The sequence below is a fragment of the Dipodomys merriami genome, unplaced genomic scaffold, assembly GCF_024711535.1.
Source record: "Dipodomys merriami isolate MVZ:Mamm:240054 unplaced genomic scaffold, mDipMer1.0.p SCAF_283, whole genome shotgun sequence".
Classification (NCBI taxonomy): domain Eukaryota; kingdom Metazoa; phylum Chordata; class Mammalia; order Rodentia; family Heteromyidae; genus Dipodomys; species Dipodomys merriami.
In genome coordinates this window covers 938,862-947,456 of record NW_027204304.1, presented here as the reverse complement: position 1 = coordinate 947,456, position 8,595 = coordinate 938,862, and the positions used below count along the sequence as shown (strand labels likewise).

Sequence of the window (8,595 nt, the reverse complement as noted above, 5' to 3'; positions counted from 1 at the left end):
TGTGATGGCAGTTTTAGTACCGTCTTGTTTGTGATCTTTTGGGTAAATGCTCAAAAGTGGGATTGCTGTGTCATAGGGGAGTTCTATGTGAAGTCTTTTGAGGAACCTCCATACTACTTTCCAAAGTGGATGAACAAGTTGACACTCCCACCAAGAGTGCAGTACAGTTAACTTGTGGCAACATCCCCTCCAGCATCTGTTGTTGTGAAAGTAGGTAATGGTACAGGAATTTGCCTGCAATCCTTGCACAGGGGTCATTCAAATCTTCTCTGTATAGTTCCAATGTTAGAGTAAGTGATGCTGAATGGAACATAGAACATGTTTTATATAAAAAATGTAATTGATTTTCTTAAACTAGACAATTCAACAAAAAGTAAGTTTAAAAGAATTTTCATGAAATTTTAGAACCATGTACTTCTTAAATAAGCACACATTTAAGACTAAAATCAAGATTGACATGTCAAAAACAAAATAATTCCAGATATTTGTTGTTCAAGAGATGTGTAGGAGGAGGAATTAAATTATTCTATACAAGGCACCTGTCATAATGAACACTGCAGCAAGTGTTAAGTTTTGTTAAAAGTTTTAATGGTTTAAATATATTTAATTTTGGGAATTTGCTTATATATGCTAAAACAAGGACTGTTTGGCAGGTAATAAAACTTTTCGATAAAATATTTAAGATTTATGGTAACAGAACAGACATATGCTACTATGTATGTATATTTAAGAGTTTATAGGAACATTACTAATCAGAAGTTGCCAAGTCTTTATGTAAAGGAGCAGAATAAAGAGTTAAGACTTTGTTAACTACACTGTTTCTGTTAAAACTATAGGGCTTCCTTATTTTATTTTATGTTTTTTAATTTTTTTTGGGTCCGGTCGTGGGGCCTGAACTATGGGCCTGGGCGCTCTCCCTCAGCTCTTCAGCTCAAGGCTAGCATTCTACCACTTGAGCCACAGCGCCACTTCCGGCTTTTTTCTTTTTGCTTATGTGGTGCTGAGGAATTGAACCCAGGGCCTCAAGCATGCAAGGCAAGCTCTCTACCACTGAACTACCTTCCCAGCCCCTGGCTTCCTTATTTTATATGTTAGCGAGGAACAAATGATGATATAAGACATATACAAATGATTAGATGAGCCATAAAGAGTAATCTTAGTGGGTAACTTTAAAGATTACTCATAACCTAAAAACCTCTTGTTGAATATCATAACCTTAGCCCATTTTAAATGTACAGGGATATGAGAAAATTGTAAAATCTAATAGGTAATACCCTTCAAATACTGAAAACACTGATTAATTATTTTAGTTTTTATTTTAATCATTAATATTTTTATTGGTTTTCCTTATTTGTAGCATTGTTTTCCTTGTAATATAATACAACTTTTTGAAAGTCGTTATTAGGAGGTACATTGAGAAGGTTACTGGGATGGCCGAACCATTTTTTATAGGGCATGTGAATTTACAAAGAGGAAAATTAAGAACAAAATATTTATTTAAAAAAAATGATTAAGTAGAGTCTGAATCAGGAGTGTTGATAAATATACACACCTAAAACCTTAGCCCTAGGCTGAAGCAGTGGTATTACAGAGTTGAAGCCACAAACGTGAGAGACTGTGTTTTGTTTTGTTTTATATTTTGATTTTTGTGGTCATGGGGCTTGAACTCTGGGTCCTAGGTGCTCTCCCTCAGCTCCAAGCTAGCGCTAACACTTGAGCCACAACACACTTCCATCTTTTTCGGCTTATGTCATGCTGAGGAATCAAACCCAGTGCATGCAAGGCAGGCACTCTACCACTGAGCCACCTTCCCAACACCTGAGAGACTGTGTTTTAAAAAATCATCTAAACAATAATTGCTTTCTTCTTTGGGATATATAATGAAATATATTAATATCTTTTTATGTCTTTGTGAATTGTCATACTACTAACTTCATCCACTTTATCCTTTTCAAAGTGATGAAATATTTCTGAGAATTTGCTTCTGTGAAGATTGTTTTTGCATTTATAATTTCTCCTGAATCATTTTTATTTTTATCAAAATAACTTTATATTTCATGTTAATGGGTTAACATACATCAAATACCTCCAAATGTACATGTAGAGTCTAAAGATAGCAGTATGAATATTCTCGTACAGCTCTTGTTTATCTGTTATGCACGTTCAGTATTGTGATATTTCTCTTTCTCTTTCACTCTCTCATTTCCTCTCTTTATCTTTCATGCTCCATGTATGGTACTTAGAATTTCTGCTGGTCTACTATTATCCTTCAGAATCCACTGGTGTTGTGGAAAAATGATAGCGACCATCAGTTACCCTTGCATTCTTTAAGAGTTATAATAGTGACGTGATGTTATTCTTTCCTATTCTAAATGGCAAAACAACAGATCTAGGAATTCCTTTTCACTTTTACTACTATTACAAATTTTATCTCATAAGAATCATTGAGACGTTAGGATACTTTTAACCTCTGACCTAAAAGTTCTCTTTCTTTTACAAACCAATTTTTCTTCTATTATCAGTGAATACATATAATGAAAACAATGCTAACCTATGCAAAGTAGACCGAAGGTATTCAGGGATGAAAAACAAGGTTAATGGGGGAAGTGAGTACAAAAGATGTCTATCATACAACAAATACCCTCAGAGCAGTTTATCATGTACACATTGTGAGAGTGGCAATATGCTGGGAACTATAGATTGAATCACTGAACAACTGATATATATATATATATGCACATATATTTATATATGTATATTTATTTGTATATGAATATATGGGTGTATATGCCCGTCTATATGTAGACATGCATGTTACTATACACAAAAATACACACATACTTATACACATGTATACATGCACACATAGAGAAGGACACATAGCTACAGACAACACAAGTTTCACTAGTTGTTGAATATGCCTTAGACAGAATGCTTGGAACCAAATATCTTTTAAAACCAAATATCTCTTAAAATGGTTTTGACAGATTCGATTTGCAAAATGCAGTACAAGTGATAGCAACTCACTCAGAAATCTCAGTAAGAAAACCTCATATGGCATCTCCCTGCTCCCCAGGGAATGTTGTTCTTGTAAACACGCTCAATAAACAAAGTAGCAAGAAAATACCCCGGTACAGAATAAAGTTATAAGGCTTTAAATGACATTCTTCCTTGAGCTATTTTCCAACAGCCAGCATCAATTCCTAAGCAGAAGTGTGAGTTCTGAAAAGATGGGAGCTCAGCTCAACATTTCACCAACCCATTTGAAAAGTCTTATGTGAGGAATACTTACTGAGGTCTTGCTGATTTCCTAGCTAAGAAAATAAGAAAAAAAGAAAGTATTTTAATGCATTAAAATTTGAGAATAATTTGTAACCTGTCAATAAATGTGTAGAACACAATTATAACAAAATGAAAAAAAGTGATGTGCATATTATTTATGTGCTCTTGGACTTGGCGAGTGATTTTAGGTGTATCTATACAAGTAGAATCAGCATAAATCAAGCCAGCAATTCTTCATTTAAGATACAAGGAATGGATACAGGTTGACCCATTGTAACAATGAGATGTACAAGACACTCTATCAGATGCGGGGGGGGTGTAGAGAAGGGTTGGGGGGGGTGGAAGGAAGGGACGGTATGGGAATAAACAAGGAGAGGATAAAAATGCTCAGTAAGAAATGTACTCATTACCTTATTTATGTAACTGTAAACCCTGTGCACAGGACATTTACAATAAAAATATGTATTAGAAATATACAAGGAAAATTTCTGTACATATAGGAAGTTGTATTTGTCACACAATATCAGTAAGGTATTGGTTTTAGGACCACAGGCATATTAAAATTTTTCATGCTCAAATTCTGTACATGAACACAGTATATTATTTACATTTGAATCTGCCCTCAACCTAGTGCAGTGTAATTGCTATGAAAATTTTTACTACATTCTATGTTTGTAATGAAAAATAAAATCATATCCATTCATACAATTTTTTCAGATAATATTTTATTGTGAAAATATAGTAAACAGTGGGCCCAATTACATGTGCAAGGAAATGAGTATATTTCTCATCAAGCTTTTTTGCCTCCTCCTTTGTTTCCCCTTCCCATCCCTTCCCGTCCCCCCACTCCCCCCCTTTAATCTCCCCCCCAGCCAAAGTTGTAAAGTTGGTTTTTCGACATAAATCTTGTACATCTCATTGCTGCAATGGGTCCTCATTTGATTTTTCCCTTCCCCTTCACAAATTATACCAACATAAAATACAGTGAAAGTAGGGGTTATACCTTGTGGAAGGGACATACAAAGCAAGAAAGAAATCATCTTATAAATTTGTTAGAAACAATCATAAGAAAGAAAAACATTTGAATCCTTACTTTCGGGTACATTTCGCCAAACATCAACTTATCTGAACGTTTCCGCTTGTCTCAGACATATACTAGGGATTGCAAGTAAGGGAAACCAAGGGAACTATGTTTCTTTGGGCTCGGATTACTTCACCTAATATACTTTTTCCAATTCTTTCTGTTTCCTAACAAATGTGGCAATGTCATTATTTCTGATGGAAGCATAGAATTCCATTGGGTATATAGACCACATTTTCTTGATCCATTCATCTACTGAGGGGCCTCTTGTTTGATTCAATATCTTAGCTATGGTAAATAATGCTGCAATAAACATAGTTATGATGGTAGCTTTAGTATGGTTTTGTTTGTGATCTCTTGGGTAAATGCTCAAAAGTCTGATGGCTAGGTCATTGGAGAGCTCTATGTAAAGTCTTTGAGAAACCTCCATACTAATTTCCAAAGTGGCTGAACAAGTTTACACTCCCACCAACAATGCAGTAAGGTTCCCTTCTGTCCTCATCCCTTCCAGCATCTGTTGTTATTAGAGATCTTGATTATAGCCATTGTATCTGGGGTGAGGAGGTATCACGATGTGGTTTTGATTTGCATTTCTTTTCTGGGTAAGGATGTTGAGCGTTTCTTCATGTGTTTACTGGACATCCTTCTTTCCTATTCACAAAAGATTCCCTTTAAGTTTTTAGTCCATTGATTTATGGGGAAGTTGTTTCTTTGAGGATTTGTTGTTGGGGGATTTAATATTTTTGAGATCCAGGTATACATTAGATATGAGGCCCTTGTTCTTTGTATGGCTAGTGAAGATCTCCCAATCCCTAGACCTTCTACTGATCGTGCTAGCTATGTGTTTGACATGCAGAAGTTATGCAATTTAATGCAATCCCATTTGTCCATCCTTTTTTTTTGTTTTGTTTTTGTCTTTCTGGGTCTCTTTAAAGAAAATATTGGTCTGTGCAAAGGAGACCTAGGGTTCTCTTACTCCATCCTTTAAAGTTTTCAGAGTGTCTGCTTTGACTCTGAGGTATTTGGTCAATTTGGAGATGATTCTGGTGCAGGGTGATATATAAGGATATAGATTTTGTTTTCTACAAGTAATTTACCAATTTTGCAAGCACCATTTACTAAAGAGGCTGTCTTTCTTCCATTATACTTTTTGGCTTCTTCATTGAAGATTACAGTGTTCTAGGTCTGTGGATTCATTGCTGGGTTTTCAATTCTATTCCATTGGTCCTGAGGTCTGTTCTTGTGCCCGTAACAAGCTGTTTTGAATATTATAGCTTTGTAGTACAGTTTAAAAGTTGGTATTGATATTCTTCCAGCACTATTCTTTTTGTTAAGGATTGTTTTTGCTATTTGGGTCTTTTAATTGTTCCGTATGAATTTTTGCATTGCGTCTTCTATTTCCTTGAAGCATCTGGTAGGAATATCGATAGGTATTGCATTGAATTAGTAGATAGCCTTGGGAAGTATTGCCATTTTCACGATGTTTATCCTTCCAATCCAGGAACATGGGAGATTTTTCCACTATCGAATTTATGTTTTGATTTCCTTTTTCAAGTTTATAAAGTTTTCATCACAGAGATCCTTAGCTTCTTTGTTTAAGTTACTTCCTAGGTATTTTATTGTTGTGGAGCTATTACAAATGGAGTTGCTTTCCTGATTTCAGCCACACTTTTCTCATTGTTGGAATAGAGAAAAGCCACTGATTTTTTCAGGGTTAATTTTATACCATGTTACATTGCCAAAGTTTGGAATCAGCTTGAAATACTTGGGTGTGGAGACTGTGGTATTCATTAAACACAAGCTAATGTCATCTGCAAAGAGGAAGAGTTTTATTTCATCTTTCCCTACTTGGATCATTTTTATATTTGCCTCTTTTCTTGTTGCTGTAGCTAGTCATTCTAATACTAAATTGAAGAGAAGTGTAGAGAGTGGACATCCTTGTCTTGTTCCTGAGTTAAGAGGAAATGGCTTTAGTTTTTCACCATTAAATTTTATGCTGGCTGTAGGTTTTTGTCATATACAGCCTTTATTGCATTGAGGAATGTTCCCTGGAATCCTAATTTTTCCAGAACCCTCATCACAAAGGGTTATTGAACCTTGTCAAATGCTTTTTCTGCAACTATTGAGATAACCATGTGGTTCTTATCCTTGCTGTTTGTGATGTGATGAATTATACCAGATTATTTGGTTATATTGAACCAACTTTGCATCCCTGAAATGAATCCTGTTTGATCCTGGTGTATGATACTTGGGATGAATTGTTCAAGTCAATTGGCCAAAATTTTGTTGAGAAGTTTTGCATCAATACTCATCCAAGAAAGAGAACAAAGAAATGGGTCTATAGTTCTCTTTCTTTGATGAGTACCTGCCTGGTTTGGGGATGAGGGTTATGATGGCTTCATAGAATGAGTTCGGTAATGAACTTTCTCCTTCAATTTCATTGAAGAGTTGAAGGAGTATTGGTGTGAGCTCTGACATGAAGGCCTTGTAGAATTCCGCTGTAAATCCACCTGGTCCTGAGTTTTTCTGAGATGGGAGGTCTCTTATTACTGTGTCTATTTCAATGCTTGATATGGGCCTGTTAAGCTGGTTTAACTCATCTTGGTTTACTTTCAGCATTACAATATTTGCTAGGAAAATGTCCATTTCTGCCAGGTTTTCTAACTTACTAGTATAAAGGTTTGATAAATATTCCGTTATAATGTTCTGAAGCTTGGTTGTTTCTGTGGTGATGTTTCCATTCTCATCTCTGAGTTTATTTATTTGAGTGTATTCTCTTCTTTTTCTCATAAGATTTGCTAAGGGTCTGTCAAATTTGTTAATATATCAAAGTACCAATTCTTTATCTTTTTGATTCTTTATGTTTTCATATTTGGATTCTAAATTGTTTAATTCTGATGTAATTTTAATGATTTCTTTCCGTCTACTGTATTGGAGTTTATATTGCTCCTCTTTTTCAAGGTGGTTCAAATGTTGTTGGTTTCAGATCTCTCCAATTTGTTGATGTAGGAACTCAGAGCTATAAACTTGCCTCTGAGTACTGCCTTTGCTGTGTCCCAGAGGAGCTGGTAATTTGTGTGTTCATTTTTGTTGAATATCATGAACATTTTAATTACCTTTCTCATCTCTTCCATGACACACTGATGATTCAACAGTGTGTTGTTCAGCCTCCATGTGTTACATTACTCTCTTTGGTGGCTTTTGGTGTGGAATTCTAATTTTATTCCCTTGTATTCTAAAAGAATGCAAGGTATTACTTCAATATTTGTGAATTTAGACAAGTTTGATTTGTTACCTAAAATGTGGAATATTTTGGAAAATGTTCCATGTGCTGCTGAGAAAAACATGTATTCTGATGCTGCTGGTTGAAATACTCAGTAGATGTCAGATAAAGCTAGTTGATCTATGCAGTTGTTTAGATGTGCAGTTTCTCTATTGATTTTTTGAAGAGTTGCTCTATCTAGTAGTGATAGTAGTGTGTTAAATCCCCCAACATTTAATGTCTTTTTATCTATGTGATCTTTGAGAGAAAGTAGTGTTTCTTGCATAAATTTGTGTTTTCCATTGTTTGGTGAATAGATATTCAGAATTGTAATATCCTCCTGAAGGAGAGATCCCTTAATTAGTATATAATAAACTTTTTTTATCTCTTGTGACTAATTTTAATTTGCAGTCAATTTTTTCAGATATTAGGATTGTAACTCCCGCCTCTTTATGGGGGCCATATGCTTGGTAGATTTTTTGTTTGTTTGGTTTGGTTTTGTTTTATTATGAAAATATCATACAGAGGGTTGACAATTACATGGGCAAGATAGTGAGTAAGTTTCTTATCAAGCATTGTTGCCTCATCTTTTGTTTCCCCATAACATCCCTTCCCATTTCCACACCCCCACCCCTACAGGCTCCTACCACCACATCCCCACCCGTCCACCCCCCAACCCACTGAAATTGCAAAGTACATTTTTAAATATAACTTCTTGTTCATCTTATAATTGTAATGGGTCCACCTGTAAGCCTATTTAAACAGTTGTATTTTTTTCCATTTCCTTCCACAAAATATATCAACACCAAATACAGTGAAAGCAGGGCTTATACTCTGGGGGATATACATACAAAGCAACAAAGAAATCATCTTATAAACATCTTAGAACCAATCACAGGAAATTTAAAAAATTGAATCCTTAACATGCGGTTCATTTAACTTAACATCAAGTTGTCTGACACTTTTTGTT

The 8,595-nt window shown here is 35.1% G+C and overlaps 1 non-coding gene across 1 annotated transcript; it reads right to left on the bottom strand.

Moving 5' to 3' along the window:
- Positions 1 to 206: 206 nt before the first annotated feature.
- On the bottom strand, positions 207 to 313 carry LOC138838578 (U6 spliceosomal RNA). The gene has a single exon (XR_011375670.1). It is a non-coding gene; the product is annotated as a U6 spliceosomal RNA (small nuclear RNA).
- Positions 314 to 8,595: the final 8,282 nt, after the last annotated feature.